The 24,760-nt window shown below is 42.1% G+C and overlaps 1 long non-coding RNA gene across 1 annotated transcript; it reads right to left on the bottom strand.

Moving 5' to 3' along the window:
• Window positions 1–15,356: 15,356 nt before the first annotated feature.
• Window positions 15,357–19,490, bottom strand: LOC120400760. Its single transcript, XR_005596051.1, has 3 exons — window positions 19,417–19,490; window positions 16,204–16,245; window positions 15,357–15,383 (listed from the first exon to the last, which is right to left on the bottom strand). It is a non-coding gene; the product is annotated as an uncharacterized LOC120400760 (long non-coding RNA).
• Window positions 19,491–24,760: the final 5,270 nt, after the last annotated feature.

Here is a 24,760-nt window from a genome sequence, read left to right on the forward strand (position 1 = left end):
GGGACCTGGGCCAAAAATTGGTCCTGCTAGTGAAGGCAGGGGGCTGGACTTGATGACCTTTCAAGGTCCCTTCCAGTTCTAGGAGATTGGTATATCTCCTATTATTATTAACCAGAGCCCCAGCCTGAATAGATACAGGGCTATATTTTAGTGACGTGGCTCAAGCTCTATGAGTCAGAATCTGTACGTGTGGGCTCTGAGACTCATTGGAGTGGGCTGCTGCTTGCTCTGTAGATATATCTATTGTGGCTGTTTTGAGAGGGATAGGCAGGGGGGAATGCATCTGGGTGAGGAGAGAGTGAAGGAGAGCTTTTTATCTCTGGATGGCAAATGACCATGTGTTAATATACTGAAGCAGGACTCAGGACCCTAAACAAGACCGGCTCCAGGCACCAGCAAAGGAAGCAGGTACTTGGGGCGGCCAATGCAAAGGGGCAGCATGTCCGGGTCTTCGGCAGCATTTTGGCAGGAGGTCCCTCGGTCCCTCTCGGAGCGAAGGACCCGCCACCGAATTGACACCAAAGAATGAAGTGGCATGCTAGGGCTGCCGCCGAAGTGCCGCCTATCGCAGCTTTGTTTTTTCTCCACTTCGCCACATGGGACAACAAAAAAGCTGGAACTGGCCCTGACCCTAAAGATACTTAAAACTTAATTCAATAAAAGATTTTCAAGGAAATTGCCATATCTGACACAGGTTAACAACTCAGCTCGTTGGAGGACCTTGCCAATGTTGTCCTTGCAGAACTTAGGATGTCTATTCTCTCTAGACTAGATCTCAACTTGCCTGAGGACAGGGCATGGTGGTCCAGGGACGCCACCTGAGAAGGAATGAAAATGGATTTGCCACAAGATGGGGAGACGAAAAGTGTCATATTTGTGATGTGCATAGTGCCCTAGAGTGCCTTAGCCTGGCCTAGTGGAGGCAATTAAAGGCAATTAAAGGGTTTTTTGAGGGTAAGCCATAAGGAAAGTCCTCCTTAACCTATGGAATCAACTGATGGTCTTTCTTTTTTTAATATTAATGGGTTTTGCAGCAAAACTTTGTTAAACTTGGAGGTTTTGACCTTCACCTTCATTTTGGGGAATCATTCAAACAAACTCAAAGCAACACTAACATGGCTCAAAATCAAAGACATGAATTATCCAATGAACTGAACAAACCTGCCATTTCTGCACAGTTGAAATCTATAACTTGGCAAAATTGCCTATGGCCACTATGCAACTGACTGTATTTACTGCTCTGGATTTTTTTTTTAAATGCTAGCTTTCCTTCAGATTTATTTAAAAATAATGAGTGCATGTTTTTTTTGCTACAAAAATATATATTTTAGCATATTTCAGTATTTTCTTTCCCCAAATGCTCAGATTCTAGCCTACCTCACAAAATAAAATAATACATTTTAATTTTAAAACCATATCTAATAATCAATTCTGGAGGAGTTAAAGGGGCACAGAGTGTGTTGAAAGTGTCACCCTTTACATTGGAAAACATGAGTTTGTGAATGCTGAAAAAGCTATTTGGGGTAGGACTATATTTTTGTTCTATGTTTGTACAGCACCTAGCACAATGAGATCCTGCTCCATGACTAAGGCTCCTAAGCACTACTACATAAATAACAACAGAAGGGTGTATGCTGCAGCTAGAAGCAGGCTCTGTCTCCTGTGATGTACATAAAGAAGGATCAGAGGGGTAGCCGCGTTAGTCTGTATCCAGAAAAACAATGAGGAGTCTGGTGGCACCTTAAAGACTAACAGATTTATTTGGGCATAAGCTTTTGTGGGTAAAAATAATCCCACTTCTTCAGAGGCATGAAGGATGTAAAATATCTATGTGATATATACTAGCATTCCTTGTTTTCATAAAACACCTCTGCAGTGGAAGTGATTGTAGAAGAGATCTCTATCTCTCTATCATTGGGTTTTGCACCACAAGCTGTGAGTACTGTAGAAGCAGCATGGCTCAGCCCCTGGAGGGAGGGACCACCTGTGTCATGCACAGATGACTCCTTCAGGACAGTGATCAGAGCAGCACTGATGAGCTCTGGAGTCCACTGCAGAAGATGCAGAGCCAAGGTTACATTAAGGATGAATGAGGAGAGGAAGGGACAAAAGGGTGGGGGGGATTTCAGAGGACCTGGAGAGAGAGAAGCCTCTGCAGCCACAAACCTTGTAATTTTTATTACTCATGTGGTTAAAAAAGATCCTAGGGCTTCTGGATCATGAAAAACTGCAAACACGGGTTGCACAGAAAGCTGACCTACTGTATTCATTAGGTCTGCCTGCTGTGGTAGGTAATAAAAAAGATCCCCACATGCATGGGAGTTACAGAGCTGTTTGTAGGGAAACGAGCTTAAACAGTGAGATTTCTTCCTTCTTTGCAGACATCACTTGTCCCTGTCCTGGACTTCTCCTTTTCCCCAAATCTGGGGCTTAACTCTGCAGGCAGCTGGAGCTAGTACACACAGAGCAGAAAAACTCCCATGCACTGTAGAGGAGAGAGAAAGTCATAGACCATGTGTAGAAAAAGGAGTTACCTGCTTGAGAAGGGGAAGAGTTCTCTACAGCAGGGGTTCTCAAACTTCATTGCACCATGACCCTCTTCTGATAATAAAAATTGCTACATGACCCCAGGAAGGGTGACCGAAGCCTGAGCCTGCCCCAGTCCCACCATCCCATGGGTGGGCAGAAGCCTGTAACCTGAGCCCCGCCACCCATAGTCGAAGCTGAAGCCCTTGGGCTTTGGCTTCAGCCACAGGCGGTGGGGCTAAGGCTTCGGCTTCAGTCCCGGGCAAGTCTAAACCAGCCCCGGTGACCCCATTAAAACAGGGTTGTGACCCACTTGGGGTCCTGAATCACAGTTTGAGAATTGCTGCTCTACATCAATCCATTACACAATCTTAACATCACTCACAGACACACGGGCAGGGAAAGGAGCTCACCCCCCTTCCTTTAGGAACTCTCTCTAACAACTGTTGGATTTTATTAGACATGGGGCAAAGCCATCAAATTTGGATCCTGCAAGCCGAGCTGTGCATTCCTAAGCTGTAGTCAAGTTAGCTGAGTATTTGTGCCAAGATGCATTGACAGGAACTGCTGAGCGAATGGAAGGCCTGAAGTGAATGAGCTGCTTTTTATGTATCTAGCCATCCACAGGTATTTCTAAGGCTTCTATCACCAGGGCATCTAAGCTCTGTACAATGAAAGACAGAACTGAGTATGCCCTAATTAGGCTTTACTTTCCTGTTCCTAATTTTTAACTTTTCTCTTCTTCCTCTTTCCTTTCTTGTGGTGGTTCATTTTCTTCTTGCCCTTTCTTTCCATCTTTGCCACTAGTGACTGCTCATGGTGGGGAGATACTGAGGGAAATGGTTCTTGCATTTAGCCCTGGACATACACTTGGTCTCAGACCAGTGATCACCGCTGAAGTTTTCCACACCTAGGGTTCCACCAGTAAGAATGCCTCAATGTCTGGCAGTCTGAAAACAGGCCTATGTAATAAAACCACAATGTACATGAGTGCTGCTAAGATACTGATAATTATTTCTTGACCCCAGTCACATGGCATGGGTCAAAGTTATGAAAGGCTATACCTGTGGCAGGGTCAGCAGCCACTGACACCCGGTGCACTTGTGTTGTGCATTCTGCTACTGGGGAAACCCAACAAGGTTTTTCTGTGTCCCTTCTGGGAGAATAAGCAAGAGAAGTGACTGTACATCCATTGCCTCCCCAGAAGAGAATCACATTTGGGAGGACATATGAGTGACAGAAAAGACTTATGCTATATGAAGTGAGGAAGCAGGTAAGCTCAGACTAGTTTGCTTCACCCAATAAACTGTTAAATCACCATAGGAAAGGAGTGGACCCTCCAATTTAGCCTATCTACAGCATATTACGCTAAAGAGCTACTTTTTGGCAGAGTGAATATCCTATTATTATCCTGAATGCTACCAAAATGTGTGCAGATTTGATGAAAAAACCAAGGGTTGATTCACTCTGATATTACAAAAAAGATTAGACACTGCAAATTACAGTTAGTAAATGAAAACCTATATTAAAAACAAATAGATTATTCAGAAATCATACAAATATACTTTTTCTATTTTGCATCTTAAACATTTTAAAAGGGGCATTCATTTCCAATATAATTGACACTAACTGTATGATAGTTTCTCCCTCAGCTTTTCTGTCGCCGGGCATTTTGTGTGGTCATTTACTCTGGAGAAAAGTGTGTGCATCGGGGGTGGGAGTGGAGGGAAGGAAATGCTATCAAATGGGTATGATGTAGAGATGCCAGTGATGACACAAGATATAAGACAGGAAAAAATCAGGCCCAGAATGAGTACCCATATTATAGAACATTTCATATTCAAGCACCAGGGAGGAAGATCTAAGGAAGAAACACATACCATGCTTTAAAACCAGATTTTGGGTGTCTCTAAATTGGGGTTTTGTTCCCCATTCCATCAATGGCTTTGTGTGTGTGTGTGAGAGAGAGAGAGAGAGACCATATGTCTCAGTTTCCTCAAGGAAAGTACTCTGAGAAGCTAGCAGTCTCCATGGAGAAATAGTCAAAAAGGGGTATTGCATTGGGTGTTTTTTAACTATAATTAAAAGAAAAGACTCACTGTGTCTGACAGTTTATGTACCACTCTGATGATTTGGAAATCCCTGAAATACAGAGCTTATAATAGGAACATCCAGTACAGAAAACTGGCTATAATATAGTGAATAATGTTACTTAATAGCTGTGATAAAGTGCTGGAATTGGAACAAACAAAATGCTTTCTCAACAGTAACAATCTCATTATTTCAAGGAAACATCTCAATCTAATCTAAAAATAAATTCTGCCACATGTATTTGGGACACACAAGAGGCCCATGTTGATGTAGTGAAAAACCGAATCATAATCAACTGCTCTTTCCATCTATATTATGGTAGAAAAGAGTTGTCTATATTTAACCCACTTTAATTAGCATTTCATTAAAGTAAACAATGTAGTCTGATGCTCTGTTACAGAAAGGTAACAAGCTACTGTGTAATAAATTAATAATCCACAGCATAGCCTTTTCTGCCTCTAAATATAGAAAGTTCTTCACAGCAAGAAAGAAGCGTTACGTCTGCTGTCAAAGGAAAAATAACATTTAGAAAAGGAGAAGAACCTCCTGTTTGAGAGCAAGCTAATTTTGTAAATTTGGGCTTTGCATTGCGAGTAGCTTCTTGTTGTTTCTTCTTTTACGTAACTCTACCGTTCATAGTGAATATAGCTTGAATTGATCTTTTCCCTAAAATAATTGAGGGCCTCATGGTACCCCTTGTTCTGTATGAGCCTTATCCCTATCCTTCCACATAAGAGTTGCTTCCGTGGCAGTGACATCTCCTCCCTCCATGGAGAGCTTTCTGTGGGTCTGTGCCCTTTGTCTTCATGCACTTAAGGGTGGAATCATAACTTCAGCCCAAGGCAGAATGGTATGTTAAGGTTTTCTTCAGTAACATGGGGTATAAATTAGTAATGGAAAAATCAAAAGGTTTCGTTTGGTTTGATTAAGCTCCTAAAAATGCAGATATTTATCCACATTTCACGAGTCTTCAAAATTAGGGAATAGGATGGAAATAATATGAAAACAGATTTCCATGCCGTATTTCCTCACTTCTGATTCCAAACATGGTCACCATAAGAAAATGTAGAGATGCTCAAAATGAAAGAATAATAGGAGAATCAAGTTATCCAAAATCACTTTGGTTTACATTATGTTTTGGGGAAAGTTTATGGTCTTATTTATCCTTTTTTAATTGTACCAGCGAATTTCTGACTGTTGCATGAGGAAGATCGGAGAAAGGAGTTTTATGACCCAGCCTAATGTAAACAGTCTGCTTTGCCTCCAAACCATTTAAGAGACAGAAGAAACTCACTGAAAGACGGTTGGTTGTGAAGGGTTCAAGAAAGCAAATGGTCAAGCAGGAATGCAAATGTTCTCATTTGGGCATCTGTAGTACCACACCATAGGGCCTGTAAGCAGCTGCTCAGTGCTGTCTCTGCTCTGCTCTGAGACAGAGAGAGAGAGAGAGAGTTCTGCACTTTGGAGGGCTTAGCCCGTTGACGGTACACATATAGCATTATAGTATTAAGTAAGGCAGCAGTGTTTCTTTTAGGACCAAGAGATCTTTTAACTTTATTATAGGACTTACTCACCTTATTTGGTGGAATAATTTATGGTAATGGTGAGAAGCTTCTTCTTGATTTAAAGAAGAAATGTTTTTAAAATGAGAATTTATATAAAGTTGTCATAGGTTTATTCCCCACTTTGAACTTTAGCGACCAAAAGATGGGGACCTGCATGGATCCTTCTAAACTTAAATCCTAGTTTAGATCTGGTAATGCTGCCACCAGCCAGAGATTAGTGTCTGGCACACTTTCTGTTCCCCCAAAACTTTCCCTGGGGAACACAGATCCAAACTCCTTGGATCTTAACACAAGGGAAACTTAACCATCCCCCACCCTCCTTTCCCCTCCCTGGGTTGCCTTGAGAGGCTCCACACTGATTCACTCCTTGAATCTAAAACAAAGAGGGATTTACCTTCCCCCCTCCTCTCTTCCCCCACCTATCCCTGGTGAGTCAGACTAATCCCCTGGGGTCTCAAACAAGGGAAAAATCAAACAGGTTCTTAAAAAGAAAAGCTTTTAATTAAAGAAAGAAAAAGTAAAATTTAGCTCTGTAAAATCCGGATGGAAGTTTACAGGGTACAGCTTATAAAAACTAGAGGGACTCTAGCATAAGTACAGGTACAGCAAAGAGATAAAATATTGTTCCAGCAAACACACATTTGCAAATACAGAAATCAATCAAAAGACTAATTCGTCTTTCTAATACTCACTATACTGCATAGAAGAGAATATTTCAGGAAGCTTGGAGAGCCTGGATATACATCTGGCCCCTCTTAGATCCAAAGAGAGAACAACCCCCCAAAACAAAGAACCCAAACAAAAACTTCCCTCCACAGAGATTTGAAATTATCTTGTCCCTTGATTGGTTCTCTGGTCAGGTGTCCATCAGGTTTACTGAGCTTGTTAACCCTTTACAGGTAAAAGAGACATTAACCCTTAACTATCTGTTTATGACAAAAGTATTGGAGTGGAAGGTTTTTTGCACTCTGGAAAAATGGGGGATGGGAATTTTGTGAGCTGGTGACTGGGAGAATAAGTAGGTGTGTTCTCCTGTGCCTTTAGTGCTAGTCCAAGGAGAGGGGGTTGCTCTTACAAAGATGATCCATATATGCACTTATTTTAAAGATATTATAGGATGTAAATCTAAATTGAAGGCTGCTTGCGGAGAAACAAGTTAATATAACAGTGAGATTGCATTTACACATTTTGTCAGGTATCAGAGCGGTAGCCATGTTAGTCTGGATCTGTAAAAAGCAACAAAGAGTCCTGTGGCACCTTATAGACTAACAGATGTATTGAAGCATAAGCTTTCGTGGGTGAATACCCACTCTTTGTTGCTTTTTACACATTTTGGTGATCTTAAACTGGATGTGAGACCTCTTTATCTAAACAATGAGGGTAAGAACAGGGAAGATGTATTAATTTCAGACTAATTTTGTTTTTGTGGTGGGGAATTTATGGCTGACCCAGTCTTAAAAGTCTATCCTTTAATTACACTTTTTGTTACTGGAGTTCTCTAATGTATCTTTGCTTCACTCCCGTTTTATATATAGTAATTCCTCACTTAAAGTCGTTCTGGTTAACATTGTTTTGTTGTTATGTTGCTGATCAATTAGGGAACATGCCCATTTAAAGTTGTGCAATGATCCCTTCTAATGTCATTTGGCAGCCGCCTGCTTTGTCTACTGCTTGCAGGAAGAGCAGCCCGTTGCAACTAGCTGGTGGGGGCTTGGAACCAGGGTGGACCCACAGCCCCCTTATCAGCTCCCCCTATCAGCTCCCCACTTCCCTAAGTTCTCTGTGCAGCAGCTGCCTGCAGTTCAGCTGTTTCCCTGCCCCCACTGCCATGTGCTGCTCCCTGAGACTCCTGCTTGCTGTGCAGGAGGGAGGGAAGGAAGAGGGGGGCTGTCAGCATGTCCCCCTCTCCCCTGCTCCTGCACTCCGCTTACCCCATTTTCCATAGAGCAGGAGGGGCATACCAGGGCTCAGGACAGAGGGAGCTTGCAGCAGCTGCTGTCTCAGCAAGCTGATCTAACTAACAAGGCAGTGTACTTAAGGGAAATGCACATATCTCCCTCCATTCCTGCTGCCTTGTGTAGAGAGAGAGTTAACCCTTGAAGGCTCAGCCAATTGCTAGTTCATTATTTAGCAGTAAGGGAAATATCCCACCCTTTGATTCCTCCACCTCAACCAAGCTTCGCAATCATCATCACTGTGTACCTGTAGTGTGTGTGTATGCGTATGGTGAATTTTTTTTCCCTGGAACCTAACCCCCTCATTTAACATTAATTCTTCTGGGGAAATTGGATTCGCTTAACATCGTTTCAATTAAAGTCAGATTTTTCAGGAACATAACTACAACGTTAAGTGAGGAGTTACTGTATGTGATCCTGGTTTTCCACAGGTGTAGAAGACTTCACCCTCTGCAAAAATCTGGTTTTGTGTAGTCTACTAATATCTTCTATTAACTTCTGACACCAGAAAAGAACACAGACCAGAAACTGCTCAGATAGAAATTATTCTGTTAAAAAAAATTGAAGACTTGCCATACTGTAATCTTGCTGCCTTAATGTAGTTTTTGCACATAAGAAAGTAACTACTGCATTTGAATGAGAAAATTATGGGGAAATGGATCCACAGAGAGTTAAGACATTTTAAGGCTTCAGACACTAATTGCCTGTTTTATTTTGATCTTACTGGGTATCTTGCCTCTCTTTCTTGCCTTTGTAAAGTCACATGCTTGCAGACAGATTTTTTATATATACAGAATAAGGATAGATAAATTTGTTTTGGGAATAAGAACCAGCCCAAAACACAAACAAGACCTGAATGTTTGTCTTGCTTTGGATACCCCCACTGCACGTTTTAAAGCCTGTGAGTTACTAGTACAAAATGAGAGCCCACAAGGGCCTCTATGCACAGAACAGGTACAGCATAGTTTTCTACATCTCCTCTCCCCGACCGGGAGGAACTATCTGATACCATAATGAGTAGTTCAGTTTCTATGTGCCCATTCAGTTTCAATGCAATGGTGGTTCTTTTCACATGTGCACTTGGCAATGGATCTGAGACACAAACCCACTTCAGCAAGGTCACCAAACCGACTACAACATGGTAATTTTGTCATTACTGTTTTGAATTGGAGGGGTTCTCTATTCCAGTGGCTCTCAGCCTTTCCAGATTAATGTGCCCCTTTCAGGAGTCCGATTTGTCTTGCGTACCCAAGTTTCACCTCACTTAAAAACTACTTACATATAAAATCAGACATAAAAATACAAAAAGTGTCACAGCACACTATTACTGAAAAATGGCTTACTTTCTCATTTTTATCATATAATTATAAAATAAATCAATTGGAATATACGAATAGTACGAAGACCTCTGTGTACCTACTGCTCTATTCCCTTGTCATTGTAGGCCCATGGGGTAATCTCTGTTAACTCAGCTAGGGTCTTCAGATTTTGTGAGCCCCAAGATTCCTTTATGGTGAAAGGGAGATTGAGCATATGCAGTTGCCTTTGATATAAGGAACATTGAAATATATAAGATATGAGCCCAGAAAAGTGAATGCAGTATGCTGTTTGTCTTCAAGATTGGGAGTTGGGTATACAGGAGGAGTATTGCTGATGATTAAAGGAAGCATAATGAGAATTGGGGGAGTAGGAGTCGTCACTCAGTAATAGGAGTAAAACTGATTGAGTGGAAAATGTGAAAATATCAGGAGGGGAAAATGAATAATTAAGAGGACAAAGTCAGCACCACAGTAACACTCAGAAGCATCCAAACTTCTCTGGATTTGTCCATGTATTGTCAGTCAAATGTCTACTTTTATTTTTCTTGTCAGGTCACATGAAGGCCCTAACCTTGTGGCTTCTCTTATTTGAAAAACAAAAGAAAACAGAAACCACAGATGAAAACACATTAAATATTTTTCTAAAATCCCATATTTGAGTTTTAGTTTTACTTTGACTTCATTCAATGATGTATCAGTGACACATCAGTGACACAAAAGGTCCACAACATTTAAACAAAAAAAACATGCTAAGACAAATCAAATTGGATAAATAGATTCTGAGTATGAAAATAGATTCCAAGGCCAGAAGAGACCATTGTGACCATCTGTTCTGACCTACTGTATTGCATAGACCCAGGGGCGGCTCTAGGGATTTTGCCGCCCCAAGCACGGCAGGCAGGCTGCGTCCGGCGGTTTGCCTGTGGAGGGTCCGCCAAAGCTGCAGGACCAGTGGACCCTCCGCAGGCAAGCCGCCAAGGGCAGCCTACCTGCTGCCCCCCCGCGGCTTGCCGCCCCAAGCATGCGCTTGGCGTGCTGGGGCCTGGAGCCACCCCTGCATAGACCATAGAACTGCCCCAAAATAATTCCTAAAGCAGGTCTGTCAGGAAAAAAAACACCCATTCTTAATTTTAAAACTGTCCGTGATGGAGAATCTACCACTAACTTTGATAACCCTTATTGTTAAACATTTACACTTTATTTCCAGTCTGAATTTGTCTAGCCTCAGCTGCCAGCCATTAGATCATGTTATATCTTTGTCTGCTAGACTGAAACACTCCTTATCAAATACTTGTTCCCCAGGTACTTACAGATGTAATCACATAAACTCTTAACTTTCTTTTAGCTAAGCTAAATAAGACTGAGCTCCTTGAGTCTACCAGTGTAAGTCCTGTGGCATTCTTGTGGCTCATATCTGAACCTTCTCCAATTTATCAACATCATTCTTGAATTGTGGACAACAGAACTGGACACACCATTCCAGCAGCGATCACACCAGTGCCAACTGTAGAGGTAAAATAACCTCTCTACTTAAGTAGCTGGAATAGTCTTGAGAATAACGATTCCTTTGCCCTCCGTGATGACTTATTTCAAGAACTGCATCTAATTCACTTCACTCTTGCGCTTTGTGTTGTAGAAGGCACTGACCATTTGAACTAATGCCTCAAAATTCAGCTGATGCAAATAGGTAATTAGTACAAATGTTAATTTATTTTATTCTGTAAATACAGATTTTCAGATTTCTTTATGCTTTTCTTTGTGGATAATTTCTCACTGATGCACTCAGTTGACTCCCAGCATCTTTAAGTTGACAGAAATCACACTATCTCCAATCCCAAGCATTGAAAAATCATGAGGCAGGTTCCTAAAATCATGAGATTATCTTAAAATCATGTTTTTATTTTGTTTTGTTTTCTTTAAATTGGGATTATTTTTATTGGCCTTCTGAATTTTGAACCTTTAGGATACACATAGAATACATTTTCTCTGCAACAAAGGGGAGCAAAGATTTACTATTTTAATGAAAGCTGAGTTTCTCACAAAATAAGCCACCAAGAGCTGAAGCTTTAATAATAAAACACCATCACAAGACTTTCAGTAAAATTGTGGGAGTTAACTTGTCTATTGCAGTTTTGCCAACTTCCCAGTGTACATACTGAGAACCTGTGAGGGTAGACTTTGGTAGGACATGACACATTGCATGAGGAGAGGGAAGATTAAGGACAGTACTCACTGGTTGCTTGGACTAAAACAACAATGCGGGGTGGGGAAGGAAGAAGCAGGAGAATTAGGTGCTGGCACAATAATTAATAGACCTGGGGTGAGAAAGGAAGCCAGTAACAGGAAGAAAATTGTCAGGGATAGAAGAGAGGGAGGACTGAGAGAATGAGATGAAGGACCTGTATTTGCTGCTCTCTGCTATAGAAAGAGGACAGACCAAACACTGGTTTTGGCAGCAATTAAGGAGTTTAGCTGTAGGGAATGTTCCCAAAACCAACAAATTAGCAATGCAAATGCTACCTTTTAAAATAAGTAATTTTTAGATAAAATGGGATGTTTTTGTTTGCTAGGTAATGCCTCACTACCAATCAAGAATTTAGGGCATAACCTAATAGTCACCCCATCTTGGACAGAGTGTTACCTTGTTTGGACCATAGCACAAGATCTACTGAAAGATACACAAATCAAGGGTTTAATTAGAAATATCTTTATATAAGTCACTCGCCTCATACTAGTATGTACTAAAGTTTCTGAATACTCAAGAGTTGTAGATATTTTGGGAGGAAAATTAAATATTTTCATCTTATTTTGGGTCTCCATTGTTCAAATTAGTGCACACACTTCATTTTTGACTATAGACTGTATTTAAAGATGCCGGTTAGAAAAAAAGGGACACATTTTAACAGTAAAGGTGATTAACCATTTTGGGGAAAAGAATCAAAATCAATTTTTGGTGAAAATTTTAAATTCTGGTAAAAGGCCAGTATTTATTTTTAAAAATGTTTGATCAATTTTGATAAGCTATAATTAAAATTATGTTGCAGATTATCCAGAGCCTCCAGTTTCCCAAAAATAATATTGTAATTATTGCCCAGCTACATTACCAAAAAGCTGTAAAGGTCTCAGTGTTGAATCAGAGCCCTGGTACTACAGTAGTATTCTTAACAAAACAGCAGACTCAGTTTTGTTCTGAATTTACGTTAACAAATATGTCTCTCTAAACACCTTTTCTCTTTTTCTAATATACTTCTAGAACAGTAGTGATAAACACTAAGGCCAAGATGTTTAAAAAATGAGTAATGGTTCCGGCTGCCACAATTTTTGATTGAACAATATCTTAAAAGGTCCTGAATGTCAAAAAGTGCTGAGCCCTCACCCTTGAAGGCCCCTTCAAGGTGTCTCAAATGGGGCACCCAAAATCCAAGGCTACCAAAATCACTAATCACTTTTGGAGACTCTTTCACTAAGATTTTCTCTTAGGATCAGCTGGAGAGTTACTTCTTTAAATTTGGGGTTTGCACTTTCATATCAGAAGTGCTGCCCTGATTCCTTTCCTAGTCCTTTGTACAGAATGGTTCATTTCCTTTTGGGGAGGAACTGTGTTCTTTATTTGAACTTTCATACAAGACTTCAGTTTGCTGTTCGGACTTTGCCACCCAACCTCTGGTGAAAGCTTGCATTCTCTGGAGGAGTGCCTGTGAGATGCAAACCTTCATGGAAGGGATCAAATTGGTTGTCTTTTCAGAAGAACTCCAAAGGCATAGGATGCTACAAATGATGGCCTGTTACAGTATTGTACTGGATAAGTGTGATGTGTCACATAGAAACTAATAGAATGCTACTGGTCGCAGCTAATGAAGTTACTTCTTTAGACTACGTGGTGAAGGCTTGAGCTTTTTAGTGCTAGTATTCCAGGCTTCAATCCCCTCTGATGATCCCTTGAAGGGATTGTGATAAAATAGTGATCCTTGCAAAAATTTAAATTACTGTAGACTTCAAATTCCCAGGATGTGCTTACCTTGAGGGGGAGTGTGTTTCACACTGGCTAAATGTATCATGTAGTTCTCTGATGGGTGATCTGCATAAAGAATAAGAGTCAATTGAATTATCCCTTTAGCTCAAATGGTAAAAGTCTGTGGTTTGGTGCTAAAGCTCCCACTATCAATCAGTCTATAGTTTATAATATTACAAGAATCAGGGTGTTAGACACATCAGTATGTTCTGACCAGTTTAGAAATTGGGTTATCTCTGATTTAATGGTAGAAAAATGAAGGAATAAAAAGAGGATGTATAATTAATAGATTAAACAGAAGGTAGAAAAAAGAACAAATGCTGTGGACGTGTAGGTAAAGACAAAGGGTAAAAAACTAGAAATAGAGAACAATGATTTGCTGGGTGACAATGAACTTGATTCTGCAAGCTGCTAAGTGGCCATTAATGTTAGTGATATTTGAAGATCAAACATGGGGACACTCTAGCCCACATTGTAGACTAGAGGAATAATGGAGAAATAGAAGTGGACATGGTGTCCAACAAGCTCTCTTTTTCAGTGAGTTTCCCCCCCCCTCAACAGAAAATCTCCTTATTTTTCTTTTTTAAAGCAAAATAAGGAGCTAGGGACTCTAGTGTTACTCCAGAGAAATCAGTGGGAATTTTGCCATTCACTTTACTGGTATATGATTAGATGCTAATTTCTGTAGCAAATTCTCCCCACTTTTTGAATGATTTGTAACTGTTTCTATTTTTCTATGGTGTTCTTTCATATGGCAATTAAAATTTAGGGTTAAGCTATAAATCAAGGATTGGCAACCTTTGGTACACGCCCCGTCAGGGAAATCCACTGGCAGACTGGGACAGTTTGTTTACCTGCGGCGTCTGCAGGTTTGGCCATTTGCAGCTCCCACTGGCCACGGTTTGCCGTTCAGGGCCAATGGGGGCAGCAGGAAGTGGCAGCCAGCACATTCCTCGGCTCACACTGCTTTCCGCAGCTCCCATTGGCATGGAGCGGCGAACCGCGGCCAGTGGGAGCTGCGATCGGCTGAACCTGTGGATGCTGCAGGTAAACAAACTGTCCTGGCCCACCAGCTGGTTTCCCTGATGGTCCACATGCCAAAGGTTGCCGATCCCTGATCTACTCACAGGGTATCTAAAAGTTTTAGTTTAGCTTCAGCTAGATGTGAAATCTCATGAGCTAAATGCTGTCAACATCTCAGTCCAAAAAAGAAAAAAAAATCATTCAGTGGGGAATTTGCAACCTCTTGGTTATAAAGGAGAAAACCCTATCTGGTTGCAAATGAAAACAAGAAAATAGCTTTTCATGTTTCTTGTTTTTTTCTGTTAATTAATTTATTTACTGCACATAATATAACAAAGACATGTCTTTTCAATTTACCCAAACAATTCACTTAGGAAATTAAAATACAATTTGTGTCACTAAATAATTTGATATAAAATTGAACGTCTTCAATTGGCTACCAGCTAAGTAGCTTCAATAGAATTTGCTTCTTAAAACAATCTAAAATTTGGGTACAGTTTAATTAAAAAATTACAACAATCAAAAATACCTACATTTTGTAAAACATCATATTGATAAATTGTATGCACTACAAAAATTAAATCATGTTGAGTATAGATGCTGATGTTAATAAATCTGTGAAATCACTGGTCACCTCTTTACTGTATATTTCAAGAGGTCTCAGGATGCTGATTTTTTGATTGATGTCATGTTTAGTACTTTGGTGGCAGGGCAAAAATAGTATGGAAAAATAATGTAATAAACTTTAAAGCTATATACTGTGTCTTCATGGGATTGTTTCTGGCTGTCAGGAATGATAATTTAGTGGTGACAAATTGTTCAAAATTTCCCTTGTGAGATAAACTGACAACCAAAGCTGTGTTACCTTTTTATACTAACAGTTGTCTGGAGTCTGTAGAGGAAGCAATGATCATCCTTGTTTGTAGCCAGAGTTCGAAATATTCAAGAGAAGGAGAAAGTGCAGATATTGAAGTTTTGCAATCCATTTTTAGTAAGGATAGGTGAACTGACCAAACTTAGACCTATGCATCAAACTGAAATCAAACCTCTTTTAAGAATCTCTAAATAAAAACCCAGCATGTTGTTGGGAAGGAAGCTAAGAAGGTCTGATAAGGCTGCTACTTCCTCCCAACCTACCCTAATGCTCCAACACACCTCAGCAGAGCAGCCCTAACTTCATCCCTTAAATAGATTAATTTCTTCAACACAATGTTTACATTTTTTCCAATCCTTTTTGGAGCCCAGATTGATAAGCAGTTTCTCTATTGGGCCATAATCACCATTGATAGGGCCGGTTCGACAGTTTTCGCCGCCCCAAGCAGCGCACCGAATTGCCGCCGCGGACAGCGGGGGCAGTCCATGTGCCCTTAGGGTGGCAGGCGCGTTTCTGCGGCGGCGGCAATGCGGGGGCAGCTTCTATGTTTAACTGAAGCCGCCGCGGACAGCTAAACATAGAAGCTGCTGCCGAACTGCCGCCACAGCGGAAATGCGCCTGCCACCCTAAGGGCACATGGACTGCCCCCGCTGTCCAGAGCGGGAATTTGGCGCACTGCTTGGGGGCAAAACAACAGGGACTGCTGCCCCTTGCAGATTGCCGCCCCAAGCATCAGCTTGGAATGCTGGTGCCTGGAGCCGGCCCTGACCACTGAACTGGATGTGCACATGAATAGGAGGCACAGGCACAATATACATGAAAATAAATGAATAATTACAGCCATAGAACATACAAAGTTTAAATTCAGCATCAGCAGGCACTGTCAGAGAAGATGCGAGAGAGAAAGCTTTTAAAATGGAAGGAATAATGAGCTACCTGCTTCCCTCTAAGTTATGGTCGTGGAAGATAAGGAGTGTGTTGTTTTCGGCCTCTCCTGGAATATTAACTGGTAATTTGAATGAAGAACTTTAAGGTCTAGACGTGTCTTAGCTATCTAAAAAGATCATCAAAGATAGCAGGGAGGGAATAATATGTTGGAGAGACAGGGTTGGTATTTGGAAGGGGTTCCTAGAGGAATGTCAGAGGCTACAGGAAGTTTGGGACTCAAAGCTTACACAAGAATCTGAACCTTTGCATGCTCACTTGAATTGGATCTTCAGGTTAACCCAGGGGTTATGTTTAACTGTCATCTTTAAGAGGTGATCAAATTCCCTTTCAAGTTCTCTTAAATTGCAATTAGTAAGTGTAAGCAGGGTATGAATGAACTTTCCCTTGACATCTATTGATGAGCTGGGGGAGATGATTTCAGGAACTGACCTTGTTTGCATAGACACGTCCACTCTGCGTATGTGAGCAGCATGATGGGATGCTTTTCCCAAATGATCACTATTGGCTAGCGTTGGATGGCAAGTCACTTTGTTATTGGGTGAAGGGGTGATGAAGTGTTGTTACTCTTGTTGTGTGAGTAAAGAGCAGCAGAACTGTGCATGCCCTGATTGAGGACAGTCACCCCCAACTGATCTGCACTCACAAGCATGGGTTTGGGGTGCCAAAGGCGAGTGGAGATGAGAAAAAGAAAGAGAGAGAGGCAGGGCAGGGCACGGCAGAGCAGAACAGAGCAGAGCAGGGAGAAGCTTAGGTTTAGACTTAGGCTTTTGTGCCTGGTGATGTGAGCACTGCGCAAAGAGTCCTAAGCACCATTAGACCCCTCCCTTCTCCACTGTTCAATGACCAAGCTAATAAGACCCAATTGAGAGTCTTTAGTTGTGAATCACTAGAGCTGAAATCACTGATAACCAGGTCTAAGCATTAGACCTGCTATAGGACAGTGTCACTGGTGAAGGAGTACCCAGGCAGTACTAGCAATGAGGTTCCCCCACTAACTACTGAAATCACTGAGAGCTGTGTTAAATGATAGGACCTCAAGACATTCCAGAGATTGCAGTATAGAGGGAAGTAGTGCAGTAAGTGATGGTGGAGCAAGTGGTTGACTGAAGGGCCGATGGCGGAGCGGCAGCTGAGGCATTGCTCAGTACCTCCCCCCAGGTGGGAGGTTAATTCATGCAAATGCACCTCTGATCTCTGGGTCTTTGCTCACCAAGGACAATAATTGTGAGTGGGGTGTGGAGGAAAGAGAGGGGAGTGGTGTCTTAAAAGGATGTTTGTTTGTCAGACTTTCATACAGCAAGGTGAGAGACTGAGGAAAAGGACACTGCCCAGCCTACTCTGGGATGGGTGTTCACAGTGAATATATTTTTGACTTGTGCTTGTGGTATTTTCCCAAATTAATGTTGGGTTCCTTTCCCCTTTCATTAAAAGTTTTCTTTTCTCTAAACAGACTCAGTGCTTGCAAGAGAGGAAGTATTTCCTCTTGGAGACACTCAGGGTGGTGTGTAATTTTCTCAGGTTACCGTGTGGGGGCTCAAGCCTGTTCTGTGTTGTATTGTCAAAAGGAACCCCTAGATCAATAGTTCTCAACCAGGGGTACCTGTAACCCTGGGGGTACGCAGAGGTCTTCTAGGGGTACATCAACTCACCTAGATATTTGCCTAGGTTTACAATATGCTACATAAAAAGCACTAGTGAAGTCAGTACAAACTAAAATTTCATACAGACAATGAATTGTTTATACTGCTCTAAATGCAATAGACTGAAATATAAGTACAATATTTATATTCCAATTGATTTATTTCATAATTATATAGTAAAAATTAGAAAGTAAGCCATTTTTCAGTAATAGTGTGCGGTGACACTTTTGTATTTTTATGTCTGATTTTGTAATCAAGTAGTTTTTAAGTGAGGTGGAACTTGGAGTCTGCAAGACGAATCAGACTCCTGAAAGGGGTACAGTAGTTTGGAAATGTAAAGGTCCCCCTGACCTAGATATTGAACCAGGCCCTTTTTGCTGCTGACTCCACCAGGCAGAACGGTTACATAAATAAAATGTGTGTGTGTGTGTGTGTGAGAGAGGGAGAGGGAGAGGGGGAGAGGGAGAGATAGATAGAGAGATAAGGAAACCCTACCACAAGCAGAGTTTTTACTCTGAAAAGGGAGAATCCCAGAGACCCCATGAAGTCCATGAGGGACTTTACTATTACAATTCACCTGAAAGTGGGTGGCATGGGGCTGGGAATGGGTGGACACATGATTCAGAAGAAGCTGCAGTTTACTTCCCCTTGTATGGCCAGGCAGCTCTTCTGGTTATTGCATGGGATGGAGGAAGTGGGGCCCAGAGCAAGGAGGGACAGGTGATGAAGTGTGACCAAGTCAAAATTCTGCCCGATGGCTCTTTAAGGGGGCAATGCATTTTATGCACTACCTTGTACGCAGGATTGTGTCTGAAGGCATAATCCAGCCAACTGCATTTAGTTTCACCACTATTGAAAAAGTGTGAGTTTAAAAAATATTGTTGTCATTGCAGCATGCAAAACCCCCTGAAGCGCAAGCTTAATTTATATCTGAGTGGTTTAAAAGAGGGGGTTATACAGCTAATATCCACACTACTGACAAATAATGCTCAAAAGTGTACAGGCTCCATTAAGGAAACTCAGCAGACTGACTATAATGACACTGATTAAACATGTATACAAATTTTGATAAGTAAACATTGTGTCAAATTGTTCTACCCCTAAAGCACAACCAGTAATAAGTGAGAGCTCAGCTGATGACCAAGAAGCATTTGCGTCTTCCCCAGAGCATCCCAGTGGAAATAGCATTATTCAACACCAACAACGAAGCTTCTCATTATTCAGGGTGTTGAGCACCCTGAAATCACATTGAATTAATTCGGTTTGAGGATACTCAACAACAAAGGGACTCAGGTTTAATAAACAAACCTGTTCAGACATTGTCTCCATTTTTTTGACTTCTAGAAATCTGATTTTTAAAAGATAAATATTTACTTGGCCACAGGTAGTGTCACAGAGTAAATATGAGATCATCTCAAGCACGTATTAGTAAATATCTCTGTCACAGTTCAGGGCAACTTCACCTGTATTTCCCTAGTGGTCCTGCAAAGGCACCCACGCTCAGCTTCCAGCTCCCCAGCTGTTGCCTTTCTGGGTGGAGATCTGCATCTCTCTCTCTATTTTCTGACCAGAGTATTCCCAGATTGCACAACTTCCTGCCTTCACTGTGTATTTCCCAACACAGACAGGTTGCCCAGGGACACCTGCTATCTTTCCCTTCAGAGATTGATGGAGTGATTGTCAACAGTTATAAATACCACACAGTTCTGACTATGCAAGCCTATTCTATTCTTAGGGTAAAAAAGTAATATAGAGAAAATACATTAAGAACAACAAAAGAACCTACAATCATGCTAATAAACTTACCAAAATTAACCTGAACTCTAACATGGATTTTGGCATGCCCAGTCCTTCTAGTCCTAAACCAAACACTGGGGCCTTCCATAAACCAGCGGTCCTGTCTGTTTGTTGGATCAGTAAGAAGGTCCTTCACCTATTTAAAATCAGATTTATCCAAAAGCACTTGCTTTGTCTGTCGGTCATTCCCAATGGACCAACTGACAAAGCATGGGATTTTAGATAAATATCCAGATTTTAAACTGGCTCACAACCTTCTTACTGATCCAGAAAATGGACAAGACTTCTGGTTTACTTTTCCAGGAGTGTGGATTCAATGTAGATGTTATATCCTGAGTGAATTTACCTAATCACCCCCTTCAGTTTTCCTTGTTACTCTTCTATATACAATTCCACAATAAGACATACACAATAGCATTTTAATATAATAGACCTTAACCTAATTCCATGAAGTTTAATTTAATTCAGTAAGGTTCCTTCGGGGTATTGCAGGAAATTGTCAGTCTGTCACAATCTCTACTAAAGATTAGTAGCCTGATCATTGGAAAGACTCTCCCAAATGTCAGTGGGTTTTGGATTAGGCCCTAGATTTAGCAGGAATCATATGGTAGGGTGAGGAAGATGCAAGAATTGCATTACCCATTGCTTGTGGTGGTCAGAGGTTGCCATGTTGAAGTTCATAATTAAAAAGTCCATGTTACTGATGTTGCCGCTTGATCCTTCTCATCTTTAAATGTATAGCTGTCTCAAAAATTAAGGCTGAGATTTTTAAAGATGCCTAAGGGATCTGGATGTCCAATCCTTTTGAAAATTAAGTCAAATCAGGGAAGCTGTGTAAATTTTGACCCAAGTTTTTCTTATGCCATTTGTTTTCAACCCTTGAGAGATAAAATGTCAGTCTCCTGCATCAGGATTGAGGCACCAGTTGCCTTTAGTATTAATTACATAAACTTAGAAACTAGAGATGGAAAAGACCTTCCAGACCTTGGTCACTGCAAATGGAAGGATTAGAAACTAATGGGAGTAGCCCTATTACATCTCAGTGCAGAACGCTCAAAATAGACCCTTTAACTTTGTGAATTACACATGGTCTTTTTGTTACTTAAAAATATAATAAAAGAAACATTTTGCTATTTGCCAGATGTAAAGCAGATTTACTTTCAGGCTTTTTTGGTTGGCAGCCTAGAACTATCAGACAAGATAACAGCTGCAAAACACTGACTGAAATTCATCGACTTACTGTTATGAGGAGAACTCACTTCTCTCAGTGGATTAATTTATTTGAATTATGAAATGTGGGAGCTCCCTTTTTATAAAGTAGGTTTGATATTCACATTTGTTTTAATGCTCAGTTCTTGTTTTGCATCATCAAAACAAAAGGATCTCAACTCATTTCTCCGTTTGTTTCTGATTTGTGTTTTAAACAATTGAGTGAGTTTGTCCTTGTGTTAGAATTAATTAAGCATGTCTGAGTTTTGCAAATTGTCTTCAGGGGAATGGTCATTTTGAGACACTATTAATGGATATAATGCATAAGAAGATCAATAACATAACTTTCTGATAATGAGCTTGTAGCGAAGCGGTGAGATACCCCACAGCCCCGCTGAGGGACGTACTTCCCCTAACGGCCATATGGGCGGAGTCACTGGGTCCTGCGCCCGCCCCTCAGAGGTCACAGCGCAGACCTGGAAGTATAAAAGCGCACCGGTGGAGCTCAATTGAGAGCCAGCCGCCGCAGAGACCAGACGTCTGCGGCCGAGCTCCCTCGGGGGAGACAGCAGAAGGTCGCGGCCGGCCTGCGGTCGCACCAGGCCAGCCGAGCCTACCCCTCGCTCGTTACCCAGAGGAGAACTGGCCGAGCCTACCCCGCTCCCGCTACCCCGAGGAGGAGCCGGGCCTGCCTCTTGCCCGCTACCCCGAGGGGGAGCCGGGCCTACCATCCGCTACTTACCCAGAGGAACCGATGGTGTTTGAGACCGCTGGCGACACTACCACAACTCAGGTACCCTACGAGGGGGAGTGTGGAAGTAGCCCGGGGGCAGCCGACCCCAGTCTGGCTGCAACACTACCAGAGCCTATGTCAGTGTGTTGCGGCCAGGATCCCCACTGACAGCAGCGAGTTTCTGCCGCTGCTAGGGCCCCGGGCTGGGATGCAGTGGAGTGGGAGGGCCTGCATCCCCCTTTTCCCTGGCCGGGAGAGGCTAGGACCTCCTGATATTGAACTACTGACTCAGCCCCTGCCTAAAGGCCTGAGTCTTTGACTATTTGTTCGCTGCCCCGCCCTGACCCAGGGCCTGGGCTGATGTTGCACCAGTGACTCAGCCCCTGTTGAAAGGCCTGAGTCCCTAACAGCTTGCTTGCTGCTCGCCCTGATCCACGGCCTGGGCTGCTATTTGGACTTTGGACTCAGTCCCCGCTTAAAGGCCTGAGGCGCTGACTGTTTGCTGGCTGCCCCGCCCTGACCTAGGGCCTGGGCCGCCATCTGACTATTGACTCAGCCCCGCTCCAAGGGCCTGAGCCCCCTAACCGAGTGTGCGTTGTTCCCCATGACCGCAGAGCCATCGGCCAGCGAACTAGAGCGAGGCGGTGGGATACCCCACAGCCCTGCTGAGGGACAAACCGCGGCCAAGCCGCACTACAGAGCTTCTTGTAATTACTCAAGAATTCACTGTAATCAGTTTAACCCATTTACCAGCAGGGGGCTCACAATTTAAAAAATTGGTAGGCTTGAAATGCAAAAGTAAATTACATAGTCGCCTTGTTTAAGAAAGATTGTGCTAAATGCCTTGAAATGTTAATACAGAAAGCTATCAAAGCAAGAAATGCCACTACAGCACCAAAAGTCATTTAAATGGAATGGATCTACCTCCAGGAGCCCCACTGATTATAGATGATTTTCAACTTAAACATATATGCTATTAAATTCAACAAGTGGCAGAAAAAATGCATGAAAGAATGAGCAACTGTTACGGGCAAGGGACAGTTGATAGTCCAAAACTGCAGATACTGCATGTTCCATCACCCACTGTCTGAGGCTCAACATGCCACACTCCATTTTCTAGTCAAGCACAAAATCGTGAAGTGCTAAGTTGGAACAGCAAGCACTGCACAATATGTTTGCTGCTTAATAGTTTACGATGATCAGAAATTACTATGACGTTTTCACGTGAAAAGAGTTGTTTCTTAACTTTTAGTGGAGCCAGGTCTTTTCACAGCCTGCTGATGGCAAAGTTCCTGTCTGTTTGGATTTGAACTAGTAAAATATAATTTAGTGATGTTGTGCTGGAAACCTAGTAATTAATGTCACACACACAGCGAGCCCTATTTATCTCCCTGTGATAAATATACTGTACACAAACAGAGGGTGCTCACACTGAGGTAAATCTAAGTTGACAGCACCATCATAAAGATAAACTAGATTTAACACTCCCAGTTGTACTACAGCATACAAAAGCTCTTCAGACAATTTGATTGCAGGCAAGGGCTGGACAAGACTGGTGACTTTTGTATATGCCTTTGGTACAAACCCATGGGGTACTATGAGGTCTGAAAAGTCAGCAGGTGGGTTTTTATAACCCATGACTAGAGTTGGGTAAATAATTTTGATTTTTTTTTTCAACAAAATCAGGGATATGTAAAAAAAACCCAAAAACATATTTTTATTGCCTGTACCCCATGATATTATGGCCAATGTCTCCCAAGAGCAGACTGCCAGTCTTAATATGTTAATTCAGTATTAATACTGGAACAAATTCAGTCCTGAAGGAAGTAGATGCAAATACTTGCTTACACATGGATTGAATTTAGTGTATTGTGTCTAATGATAAAGTGGGCTTTAAAATGATAGATTGCTATAGTTTTGAGTAGTGCACTAAATGCATGGAAAATGTTGTAGTAAAATTGAAAACTAAAATAAAATAAAATTTGGTTTGTTAAATGCTCCATTACTGTCACGGAGTGACTGGCCCTTAAGTGGGAGCTCAGGCAGTACACCTGGACTAATTATCTGATTGATTAAAAGAGGGCACCTGGGCTTTATAAGAGGCTGAGCACCTCCTAGAAAGGGAAGTTTAATTATAATAACTAATGCTAACGGTGGGAAGGGAATTAGGAAGAAACTCAAAGACAATCATGAGTCAGTAATAGGAAAAAGTTGCGGAGGCTGAACTGAGCTCCTAAAAGAAACAGTCTGGTAAGCCTTCAAGAAGTGGCCTGAAATGTAAGGTGTGTCTATAATGCATGCTTTGTAGTGTGCATACCTGTGTAGCTCCATTAGCATGGACATAAATAGCAGTGTAGCTGCTGAGGCACGACTTAGGCAACTACTGTAGAGACCCATCTGAAGGGTGTGAGTATATACAGGAGTAGGTAGCCTTCATGGCTTTCTACTAGCTCCATCCATGCCCCCTATCTACATAGCTATTTTTAACCAGTTAGTGTCTGCTCCTCCCTGCTGCTGGAGTCTTTCCCAGTTGCTTGAAAAGACTTCCCTAGTGACAAAAGAGTCTGGCTGAGGAGGGAGGGGAGAAAGAAGGCTCTGCCCGCTTCCTACATCTGGTACCTTTCCTCAATGCTGCTGGAGCCTTCTTTCACTGCAGGTGAGGACTGTGGCTGGGGGAAAAGGCTGTGGCAGCTTTTCACTGCTCGAGCCTTTCCCTGCTGCTTCAGGTAAGGACTCCCACAGTGGGAAGGCTACAGAGAAAGACTCCAGCAGATTCCTGCTGCTGGAGTCTTTCCCAGTTGCTTGAAAAGACTTCCCTAGTGACAAAAGAGTCTGGCTGAGGAGGGTGGGGGGAAAGAAGGCTCCGCCCGCTTCCTACATCTGGTACCTTTCCTCAATGCTGCTGGAGCCTTCTTTCACTGCAGGTGAGGACTGTGGCCGGGGGAAAAGGCTGTGGCAGCTTTTCACTGCTCGAGCCTTTCCCTGCTGCTTCAGGTAAGGACTCCCACAGTGGGAAGGCTACAGAGAAAGACTCCAGCAGATTCCTGCTGCTAGAGTCTTTCCCTGTC

The sequence above is a fragment of the Mauremys reevesii genome, linkage group 3, assembly GCF_016161935.1.
Source record: "Mauremys reevesii isolate NIE-2019 linkage group 3, ASM1616193v1, whole genome shotgun sequence".
NCBI classification, from domain to species: Eukaryota; Metazoa; Chordata; order Testudines; family Geoemydidae; genus Mauremys; species Mauremys reevesii.